Source organism: Crinia signifera, chromosome 3 (genome assembly GCF_055691185.1).
Source record: "Crinia signifera chromosome 3, ASM5569118v1, whole genome shotgun sequence".
Lineage (NCBI taxonomy): Eukaryota > Metazoa > Chordata > Amphibia > Anura > Myobatrachidae > Crinia > Crinia signifera.
In genome coordinates, this window is record NC_139219.1 from 102,066,556 (window position 1) to 102,078,985 (window position 12,430).

General features: G+C 42.3%; 1 protein-coding gene across 4 annotated transcripts in view; it reads left to right on the top strand.

Moving 5' to 3' along the window:
- SCAF8 (SR-related CTD associated factor 8) overlaps nucleotides 1-12,430 on the top strand; it is a 179,323-nt gene that overhangs the window by 2,798 nt on the left and 164,095 nt on the right. Inside the window, exon 2 of one of the 4 annotated variants that reach the window (XM_083176310.1) lies at nucleotides 7,913-7,959. The exons of the other annotated variants lie outside the window; for them this stretch is intronic. The gene's annotated coding sequence lies outside the window, so the exon portion shown is untranslated. The remainder of the gene's footprint in view (nucleotides 1-7,912; nucleotides 7,960-12,430) is intronic. 4 annotated transcript variants of the gene reach the window in all.

Below are 12,430 nucleotides of genomic sequence, written 5' to 3' on the forward strand. Positions count from 1 at the left end.
GCCGGTCTACTTAGCAGTGGTGGTTGATGTTTAACATCAAGGACCAAAATTATGTTAAGGATTCTACCTTTAAGGCCCATACACACTGGGCGACTTTGGGTTATACCAGCAGATGAGCGGCGTTGAGGACGGTTTTGCATAGCACTGTGCTATGCAACGCCGTCCTCCCCCATCTGTCAGCGCCGGGCAGGGGGAAAGCCGCTCAGTGTGTATGCACTGAACGGCTTTCCCTGCAGCAATGCTGGACATCATCGCTGTCCCTACACGCTGGGCATAATCGCCCAGTGTGTATGGACCTTTAAGGCCACATGAGGAGATTTTCATTTCAAAAGACTTTGCCAAAAATCTCTGATATATCTGTCACCAAAGTAGTGTATACAAACTGAGCTATTTTCCCAAAGAGCAAGAGATTTTCAGGAGGTTAAAGACTTTGCTGAAAATATTTCATAAGTCCTATACACACTGGGCGACTTTGAGCTGAAAGGCGCTCAAAACAGCAAGTTGAGCGGCTTTCAGCTCAAAGCCCCGCTCCCGCATCATCGCCAGGAAAGCCGTTCATCTGCTGTTAGTGAGTGGCTTTGAGGAGTGGCTGACGGCGCCGGGCAGGGGTAAAGCGGCTCTGTGTATGCACTGAGCTGCTTTCCACCCAGCGTTGATAGCAAGCATTATAGAGATCATTGCTGTCCATACACACTGGGCATAATGGGCTGGGTTTTATTCAGAACTGATTGCTGGGCTGCGTGTATTCGAAGCCTAGCGACCTAGTAAACTCTGCCCGACCGGGCAAAATCCTGCCCATGTGCATGACTGATTTCATTTGCAGCCATGAACATAGGGAGATATCCATTTAGCTGCGCCAGCATTGTATATGTCACCGCCATAAAAAATATACATGTAAACATTACTGACCTGTGCCAGCAATGTATACGTTACCGGCCAGAGGAGTAGCTAGGTGACATGGTGCCCCAGAGCATCGGTATATGTCGGTGACCTCCCTAGTCACACAAAATGTAATGCCCAAATTCTCCAAGTGTGTATGGGCCTTAAGTATTGTTTAGCTGTTCATTAGTACTGTACTTATTTTGTATCTGCAAATATCTTTTTGCACAATATTCTTTATTTTATTGGATTAGTCAGATAACTAAAAATTACTTTTGTAGCTAAATTCTTGCACTGCAAAGGGAAAATATATGATGTAGACACTACCATAATTGGGCAGTATGCGGACAGCTGGGCATTGTAGTAATACATGGCAGAACTGCCTGCAGAATTTAATTCTCTTCTAAAAGGTCCATACACACTGGGCGACTATGCCCAGCGTGTATGGACAGCGATTATGTCAATCATTGCTGCGGGGAAAGCCGTTCAGTGCATACACACCTAGCTGCTTTCCCCCTGCCTGGCGCCGATGGAGGGGGGTGGCATTGCATAGCACAGAGCTATGCAAAGCCGTCCTCAATGCTGCTGTTTATCTGCTGGTATAACATCTGAGGTCATACACACTGGGTGGCTTTGAGCTGAAAGCCTCTCAAACCTGCTGTTTTGAGCGTCTTTCAGCTCAAAGTCGCCCAGTGTGTATGGGCCTTAAGTGACCTCAGTTTTCCTCAAATTTATTTAGAAGCGCCAGCATTTTAGGCAGGACAAACCAAATGATATGTTATGAAGCAGAAAGAGAAAATGCCTGATTAGTGTCTGGCTGTCATTATGGGCCTTATTCGGGCATTGCACACCATGGCGTCTATTAACGATTACCTGTCCCCAACTTGATTACTGTACCAAAGTTCTTCCCTTGTTTATATGTGTGTCTTAATGTGTAAGTACATAGGCACTCACTGTCAGCAGCCATAGTCTTTGATGGGTATTTAGAGACCCTTATCAAAACTTTCACTAGCCCTACGGTGCAGTTTTTCTATGCAGTTTCTCTATCCGTGTGTTGCTTCCTATGTCAGCTGTTGAAAGTCTGTGTACACAACCAGTGATGGGTCGGAACAGCAAAATGTAAACATTGTCCAATGTGTACACCCAATGTCGCTGACGATACGCCATCCTGCGTCTTCTGTACATGCAGGACGATGGAGGACATTGCTAGTGAGAGCTATGCTATGTAATGAAGCATGGCTTTTATACAGCACCACCTCCAAGCCACATGCGCGCGCACACACAAAGTTGCGCCTCACAGCCAGCATCAGCAAGTGTGTATGCATTGTATCCATATAAGAATCCAGTACTTCCAAACTCTAAAGCAAATTCAATGTTTTGAATTAAATATTTATCATATGTAGGAATTCTGTTGCAGCCCAACAAGGCATACCAATTTGATTTTCTATTGCACTGACTAGGAACCCTTGTCTTAATTTGACAATATAGCGGACATCAGGGCAGTAGAATAGACTATCCCCACATATCCGTGTAGTTATTTATGTGTTTAAAAGACAATAAAGGAAAATGATTGTGTGAAATATGGTGGCCCCAAGTGCATAAATGCTAGCATATGGAAAATAAGTGCTGGCTCCCAATTCTGGAACTCTTAGTCTGCATACTCATTAGACAATATATAGATCGAGATATCATTTTGATGTGCCTAAGAACAATAGATCAACAATATTGGCTAGTATGTACCCGCCTAAGAAATTATATGTATTGTAGACTGTTCTAATAATAACTGCAGAAAGCACTTTCGTTCTATATATCCTTGTCACCTAAACTATTGGTTCCTAAACTTTATTTCTGGTGTGATACACTGAAGAGCGAAATCAATTCTTGTGACATACATATACATTAAATTATCAGAGGTTCTGGCTCTCTCTATACCGTGTTTTGCACCTGGCAACCTCCTTCTGGAAGGGATGGCACCAGCAGAGAGGTCCAGAGTCAAGGTGGAAGGGGCAGCCGGTATCCTCCTTCTGGAAGGTGCAGCTCCAAGCAGTGATATACAGTGTTATGCAGCCGATTAGCTATACCGCGTCGATGCTGCATATGTATACAGTTGCTGGAGGCTTCGCAATGCCTTCAGTGGCCGTCTATATTCTTTTCTGAGCGGCAGGCTAAAATATCGGAGCTACGTAGGAATGTGCATAGTAAAATTGGACACGTTGAAAGAACTGAAATACACCTATTTTTAGATCATTGTGAATAAAATAAACATGTTGCAGAGACCTTAAATGAGCCAGTTGCTCAAGTGGTAACATGGAAGTTCCCTTTAAGATGGGATGTTGCCCAAAGCAATCACTTATGTAGGGTACACACCAGGACGACCCGCTCACGATGCACATCGCGGGGGGGGCACGACCCGCTCACGATGTGCACCATGAGCGGGTCCGATCCGATAGCGACCCGCACCTGGCTGTATGGTCGTCATTGAGATCCTACCTGCAGCAGGTAGGATCTCAATAACGACCGACCGACCCGCGGGACCGCGCATCGGTATCGGTCCACACCAGGACAGAAAAGGGCCCAATCACCACCCAATCTACATCCAATTGGTCGGAATTGGATCTAGATTGAGGGGATCGGGCCCTAGTCGTCCTGGTGTGTACCCAGCATTAGATTCAATCTACTATCTTCCAGATCTTCTTACTTAATTTCCCCCTTAGTGAGTCTATTTTACAGCCTATAAAATGAATCAAAGCCAGAGACTTTACTAATTAACTTCATGGCCATTACTGGTGTAAGTATTTGCCAGAGAAGCCTATGCAAAGTTGCATGCACTCATATCACTTGGTAAAGCAGGTTTGTCTTCTACATGTTGGATACAAGTCTTCACTGCAGCTTCCGGTGATTCAGAAGTAATCCAAACCATTTTGCACTTGATTTGTGGTAACAGGTGTAGACTGAATTCCCTGGATGTTATGGTCCAGAAAATACTCAACTTTCCTAGACTTGTGGTCAGGTGTATTGTGATAGAGAAGTGTACCATGAGCAGAGGTTCTAGAATGGCACCTGGAAATGTCTTCCAGCCCTTGCTGCATGCTTTGTTTGGCATACCATTCACTGCTGTGATTTCCACAAGAGGGTTTGAGAAGCCTTCATCAAAGCTGCCCAAAATGTTGAGGCACCAAATCACCTGATCCTCCTGCTTTTAAGTCAGCTGACGGGCCAGTGTGCAGAAACGTGCTTATTCCAAGCTTTTCTTTTAGTATCAATTGAATGAATCCAAATGAGATGGCAATCTCCTCTAAATAGGCCACAGTTACTCTGGCGTACATCTCATCTGTGATGGTGGACACAGGGGGCCGAAGCGCAGTCTTCTAGGATTGTACCCACTCAGAAATTCTGCAAACCACTTATAATACAGTTGTTCAGGTCAGTGCTTCCTCCCCAAAAAGAGTATTCAGTTGGTCAAAACTCTCCTGCTTTTGCAGACTACTATTCTAGCCCTAAAAGATCATAGCTCTCCAGTGGTCTCTGTTGAGCTCCATAATGATCTTCTGAAGGAAGTGAACATGCTGACTTTTTCGATGTTCAGTGCTGCTTAGAGTGTATACGGTTCTGTGCCCTGACATTTCACAAGAACTTTAGTCAGATTACACTCCACATTCAGGTAGTCAGATTGTGTCTACTCTACCTTTGCATTGCACACCACTCATCAGGGTTGGCTGGTTTAATCCATCTTCATTTTATTTTTTTTAAAACCACTCTGGTTTTTTTTTTTATGTTGTATAGGCAGGGTGAATTTACTTTTATATTATACAAGGTGTATTGACTATTCTACTAAACAAAAAATATATATATATTTTGTTCGAAATGTTTAATGCCCAGTACCACCATTTTGTGCGTGTGTCTGCTTTTCTGAAATTAACTTTTTGTATTCAGATTTATTAAATTAGTAACAAGTAGGACTAATGCTTAACATTAACTTGTTATTTTAAATTTAATCTATATCTGAGTGAACTTTGTATAAGTTTTTAATTTATCTACATCAGGGCTCAACAAGCCCCGGGCGCCAGATCGCCAAGGCAAACCGATTCTGCTTCCTGGTGTCCAGATTTTTGTGAGGAGGAAGCAGAACCTGGTCATGGCCGGGTGCATGGCAGAGCAGGTACAGTACGCCGCAGCTATATGTCAGCTAGAGCCGACATCGCAGTACTGCAGCCGCAGCAGCCCGGCCTCCCCAGCACGCAGCAGCAGCAGCTCCGACTGGTTCACCCATGTACCCAGCTGCATGCGCTGTCAGAGCCCGGTCTCCCCCGCACACAGAAGCAGCTCCAGCTCCTCCTCTGGGGGGATATGCACCATATGTACCCGGCTGCCGCTGTCAGAGCCCGGCCTCCCCCGGACACAGAAGCAGCAGCTCCTGGTGTAACTGGCCGCTGCCACTAACCCCCAGCTGCTTCCAGACTATGGCATGGCAGCAAGCAGTTTAACCCCTTGGCAGAACATGGTAACCCCTGGCACAGCATGTTAACCTTATTGGCAATAAGCAGGTTAATCCCTGGTAGACCATGGTAACCCCATAGAAACGAGCATATTAACCCCTGGCAGAGCATATTAACCCCTGGCACAGCATGTTAACCCCATTGGCAATGAGCAAGTTAACCCCTGGCAGACCATGGTAACCCCATAGCAACAAGCATATTGACCCCTGGCAGAGCATCTTAACCCCATTGGAAATGATTATGTTAACCCCTGGCGTCAAGCATGAAACCCATAGCAATCAGCATGTAGGTATAAGCGGAACTTATCTGGCATAATATGTAGTTACGGCATGTGGTATTATATGTGATGAGCATTACGATGTTTGGTGTAATGGTTATTATGGGGCGTGGTATATGTAATGCCCGTTTTTTTGGGGAAAGCACCTTAGGTGCGCACTGTCCCTATTAGTTTATCTGGCTCCTAGATTTTAAAGAAATTTGTCGAGCCCTGATCTACATATATTTAGATGTATAGTCAAACAGCAAAGAGAAAGGAGGACTCAGGTGTTGCGGTGTATTCAGTTGTAATAGTAAAGTGTAAAAATCAAGGACTAATAACTTTGGATTGTCAATGTTAGAAGAAAATTAAACATGGTCTATCAAGGTTTTTAAATACAAAGCAGTGTTAATATAGTAAGCTGGGTTCAGCTTACCCCCCCAATCCCCTCTCAATGTAATTTAGAAAACTTTTTTTTTTTTACAAAAATTGTTTTCATAGAATGACATTGCTGTCCATTTTGGTACCACTATTCACTCTGCTGTCCATTTTGGTACCACTATTCACTCTTCTGATATTCTAGGTACACAGCACATGTATTTTTACACTTAAGTTTAATAATGTCATAGAAATGTTTGCCAGGTACCTACCTCCACTACCGCTGTGCTTCGCACACTTTGCCATTCCCATTCGAAGTCCACATGGATGGGATAGTATGAAAAAGATTTAAGAAACGAAGGTGAAAAACTCCCCAAAATGTCACATCTTATTGCAAAGGTGGTATCCTCCTATCTCAGTTCCATGATTGAAGTCATTGAGCTCTTCAGCCCATTTTGTATCACAAATGGAGCCCGCATGTGTAGGTGCTTGGTTTTATACTCCTGTTGTAACAGGTCTGATTGAAACACATGAATTCATTAATTATCAGGAATGGCCAAAAACATTTGTCCAAATGGTGTATGTAAACATAGCCATCCAGATACCATACATTCTGTATGGTCAACCCTATACATGTTTTGAATATAACAAGGACATAATTTAATTGTAAAATTAAGGGTTTATTGCAGTGGCAAAAAAGTCTCATTAAAACTACACACACATATGGGCCTAATTCATGTATGTATGCAGTGCTAATACTTTCACAATGGAGCGATAATCAGCAGACTGTGCCATGATCACACAGCCCATGTTCCAAGGTACGTTTTGTTATCGTTCTCTCATTTTATAAGCAGAACGATTGACAAAAAGGTATTGTATGGAGGAGCACCAGCAAAAATGGCAGTTTTTGAGGCATGTGTCTGCCTTCAGCTTCGATTATGTAGGCAGAAAACATGGTGCCAGCATTGCTTAGACCATCTGCATAGCCGTAAGTCAACCTTAGTAGTCCATGTTCCTCAAGATTGTGTTGGTGCCGTGCACGAGTACGCAATTCTGGAGGAAACTATGATGGCTCTAGTGCAAGCATGTCCAAACTGTGGCCCTCCAGCTGTTGTGAAACTAGTCTCATATAAGTCCCGTCATGCATTGCCACAGTTTTGCTATTGGAATGCTAAAACTATGGCAAGGCATGCTGGGATGTGTAGTTTCACAACAGCTGGAGGGCCATAGTTTGGACATGCCTTCTCTATTGGGTGTCTTACTGGTCGGTAACTTCACTTACGGTGATTAGCAGTTCTGTAAACTAGAATAAAACACAGCTACCTATGCATTTGTGTACATACATGAATTTGGCCCTATTTCCAATAAAACATTCAGCTAATTTTATGTATGGCACTTACTGCATGTATCCATGGTTTAGCAGGTTGGATGTGTACATTTTCTCTAGTCTACACAGTGAAGTTCACTTTTACTTAATGGAGTGGACTAGATTTTCTGTATTGAGCATAGTCATACGGTAGCAAACCTCTTTGTGTCCTGATCAGAAATGGGGATACGTAAGATGCTAAAGGCTGGGGTCAATTGCATACAATTTACCACCCGGGGAAAAGTGTGGTATCCTCGGGGTTTGGGCGCAGTGCTGTTCGAGTACAGCCCCTTTTCCTCTTGTGGTAAATGACCTGCTACCACACATTAACTCATGGATTAACATAAGTAATACAGTAAATAACACACTGCCCACTATCATTGCAATGTGCCAAACTACATGTAGCTTTTTTGTTGTAGGACAGTATTGTAGGAAACTAATGCAGATTAATTTGGCGCCACATATTTTGGTAGAACAAGAGGCAAACTTAAAAATGTGTAAAAGTTTGTGTCTAATCTAATCTGTCATTTTTTCCAGGGTCGACATCAGGGTATAGAAGTGCCCCTATATCGATCTCTAGTCAGGTTTGAATATTTCATGAGAAACCTGTAACTTAAATGAATTCTGCATGTCATGTTTTGTTAAGAACTCACTGTACATTGCTACTTGATGTTTTGTCATCAATGACTCCAAAGGGTTTTGTAACAGCTGAATGTGGTGCTTTACAGTCAGTTGTTTAATATTTTAGCTGGCTGTCGGAAAAGTGTGTGTAGGATTAGTTGTGTGATGATTTCTTTGTGCTGCTTCTAAGATTATGTGACTTATTGTGGATAGTTTTTTTTAGGGTGAGTCTAAATGTATGTAACTTGTTGATGCAATTTTGAGATACTATTAAAAATACAGATGATTTGGCTTGCTGCAGGTGCAAGAAACTTGCTGATAAGGAATGATGTAAGGGAGCAGCTAGATTTAGATGCTTTATGTAGTGTGGTTTTTCTGGTCCGAGGGCTTGTTCATGCATATGTGCTTGTAATTCTAATGCATTAAAACTCTCAAAAAGAATTTAACATTTAAGAACTCGGTATTTCTCATGTTATTGTTCACTTGCTAGAAAATTTGTTTTTTATTTGGGAAAAATACACCAGATAAAGGGACAAATTCAATTAGCCTGGGCATTTAACACTGGCTTGTAGTTCCCTATTTATTTACTGACTTAATGCAGATTTTTATTCGCACTCTATTGAGGTACGGACAGGAATTTGTTGTAAGTAGTGTTTCCAGGGCTTACCACGGCTTTATTGAGCAAGTACTGTAGCTCTGGGCACTAAACACAGAATCCGTTGCTTATCACGTGAGAAAACTTGCTTCTAATTGAATAGCCTAATGCTAGCCACACATCAGACCAACTTTCCTCCAACCATCCAACTAGTTTCTTGGATCTATAAAAAAAAATGGTACTGGATGGGAGCAAATGTAATATTTACTTCAGAAATTTTCTCCCAAAATGTGGAAAAGGGCAAAAACTGTCCCTCAGACATGGTACTGTAATTGAACCTATTTGATTTAAACAATTTGACTGAATGTTTTTGTCTATTTTCCTGGGTTTGTGAGCACATTTCTGATTGTCCTTTGCTCCCATCCAGTCCATGGTTGGAGGAAAGTTGGTTTGATGTATGACCAGCATTAAGTGCTAAACCAGAAGACTGCAGCCATCCAGTAAAAACTTTAGTATCTATAAAAATTAAGATTCAGGGTTTTTTTGTTTTTTTTCAATCTGTGTTTTAGGATTTTATAGGTTTTACAAATTTCAGTTTAGGATTTTATGCCTTATATGAAAAAACAAAATCATGCAACCTGTTATCTTTGAAACCCTGCTCATTTATTACAGATGTGCAGTACTAAAATGAAAAAAAAAAAAAAATGGAGTGATAAAATGGAGAGTGATAAACAGTCAGCGAATCAGCTCCTAACTGTTATGTAACATACTGTTTGAAAAATGTCAGTCAGGGGCTGATTGGATGGTTGTTTATCATTCTCCATTTTATCACTTTTTGAAGCTTAGTGCATCTGGCCCTAGTATCACTTGCCCCTACCCAACCCAGTGTGCCAGCCACTGAAAAGTAGCATGCTTTTACGTAAAGGGGCGTGTCTAAGCGTCCTGACCCCATGTTTATGTTATTCCCGGGGTCTGGGACATGTGGGCTACCCCCGGAGATTGCCTTACCTGCAGCGCTGTCTCCTAGTGTGACAGGAGCCATAAATAGAAAGAGTAACTGCATGGATTTTAAAGGTGCATGGTGCTATAATCTTATTATATATCTATATATCTTATTGGTTGCTGAAGACTCAAAAGAGATAATTTTAGGTAGTAACACCTGGATTAGGTCATTTTAGGTCCTGTAGAAATTGAGAATGTTATTCCCTAGTACTGGGGCAGCCAACTCCAGTCCTCGAGAGCTACCAACAGTTAAGGTGCGTACACATGGGCATTTATCGCTGGCAATATGGTCGCTGAGTGACCATATTGCCAGCGATTGGAGTGTGCACCGGCGATATATTGCCGGGTGCGCGCTCCCGTTTTTAGCCCACTTATGATCGCTGGTTCCCTCTGCGGCTCCCCCGGCAGAGTTTCCCTTTCATCAGCGACCATCTCTGGTCGCTGATGAAAAGGAGACACTGAGCAATATATCGCCCCAGTGTGTACACAGCTTAAATGTTTTCCAGATCTCACAGAATCACAAGTGAAGTATTTAGCTCCACCTGTGGATCTTTTAAAATGTGTTAGTGAGTAATGAGTGCACCTGTGCAGCATCTAGGTTGTCTGGAAAAAAAGAACTGTTGGTAGCTCTCGAGGACTGGAATTGACTACCACTGCCCTAGTACATTAAACTTAAAAGGAAATTAAGGTTTGGGGTTGAATATGAACAGATAAAAATAGGTTAGAACCGAAGAATCCTGGGCTTACATTTTACTGTAATGCATGTGAACATGCTCTCAGGATGTTGTAAAGTACAACCTTTACCTATCATGTATATAGACTGTTTTATGTCATTATTCCAAAGCTGAAATTCTATTTATTTTTTATACTTTCTGGTACGGGGCATGCACGTGATGCGATTCTGGCTATGCCATTTCCCGATTTTGGCTACAAACACATGCAGTTTTGACTCTGTAATTTGATGGCCAAATACACTGCATGCGAAAGTCAAAATGACCTTGCCTGTACATTCTATTTTTCCTTGCAATACTGACCTCACAGAGCTGTGCATCGGTATTGCAAGTAGGGTAACACTGTGCGATGTTGGCTACCGCCATGTGACTTGCACCTTAGGGCACTAAAACTATGGCAAAACATGCTGTAATGTGTAGTTCCACAGCAACTTTAGTGCCACAGGTTGTATACCCCTGAATTGTACTGCATGAAAATAACTAGTTTGTTTTGTAATTTAGAGCATTCAGTGGAATTTTAGGACTGTTTTGAAAACCTGCTTCACTGTAATCACCTCACAGGCACCACCCGCCCACTTTCATTAATCACCTTACAGCACTCCCCCCACCCCACTATCAATAAGCACCTGGCAGCACACACCACACCATTGCTTTATTAGACACTTGCTTGTCCCAGGCACTTGCTCACTTTTCATTACTCCCAACCTCCTTCATAGGACTTGCCCTCTCTTATTCCGCCATTCCTGGCAATATCAACTACAGAAGTTCTGCAGGCAGTTGGTAATTGTCATTTCAAAACAGATACACATTAAACACTATTTATAGAGCGCTAAAGCTCCCCCTTTTACTGATTGACACACTTCCAAGCTGTACTAGAAGCTATACTGTACTAGAAGCTTGAATGTCATGGTGTTATTGGTGACGACTCCGGGCTATAACCATACAGAACAATAAATGAAAATCTATTTTGGTGTTTAAAAACTTATTTTAGTAACACAATACTTTTGTTAAAAAAGTTTCAGTTATTAAAAAGGACGTTGTTTCCGTGCCCCTCTGTCAATAGGGGCCCAGAAAATTATGCTTTGTTAGTTTCACAGTAGATTCGACCCTGACTGAAGTACATATACTTGAATTTTCTGGTGATAGAAATCTAGTATTACCGCTGGGATACAGGGCACAGGGGTACTGCGTTTTGTGGAAGAAAGAGCGTGGCAGGCTGGTAAGGGGGCATGGCCCTGTCGATGCCGCTACTGGGTGGTGCTGGTTTTCCCACCAAGCTGTTCCTTTAATGCGAATAGATGCCATGCACGTGAGCATGACAACTATTCATGCAGCCCCAATAATGGAAAGAGCATGCTGTTTTAGCTGCTAAAGGGGCAGGGCACATTTTTCCCTTTTAATGTTCGAACCTAGCCTGAACAATATAAATCTTCACCTGATAAACGTATTATTTGCTTTTCTTCCTTTTTGTCCAGATTACTTACATAGAGGCAGATGTATTAAGCCTAGAGAAGAGATAAACTGGACATAAAGTGAAAGGAAATAGGACCAGCCCATTAACTGTCATTTTCAAACACTTTTAATTGGATGGGGCTTTATCTCCTTTCACTTTATCTCCAGTGAATCTCTTTGCCAGGCTTAATACATCTGCCCCATAGTGTGGTTGTAGAGGTGGGAGAATGGAAGCATAGATATTGCTGTGATCAGTCAAGTTTCATTATACAACATACATCCACACAGGCGTTGTATTAAAAACTCCATGTTGCTGTTGTATTTATGGATTGAAATGCAATCTCAAACACATTTGAGATTACCAAAGTATTTTGGTTTTCTTTCTGTAACAAAGTCCAGCAGAGACGCATTCGTCAATGATTGTCTTTCACAGAGGTGTGAATGGAAAGGTCTACAGTGTGTAGTCGACATATTTAAAAGGTCAACATGCGGTTTCATGCTTTTGTGGCAATGCTTGCTATGCTTCGGGCATGGAGACTCGCTGCGCTCGGCACACTTGATTGTTCCCAATTGGAGTCCATGTGGATGTTAAAGTATGAAAAAGTCCAAAAGTAATTAGAAAAAACACAGTGACCTTTTGCTAAAGTCGATCTT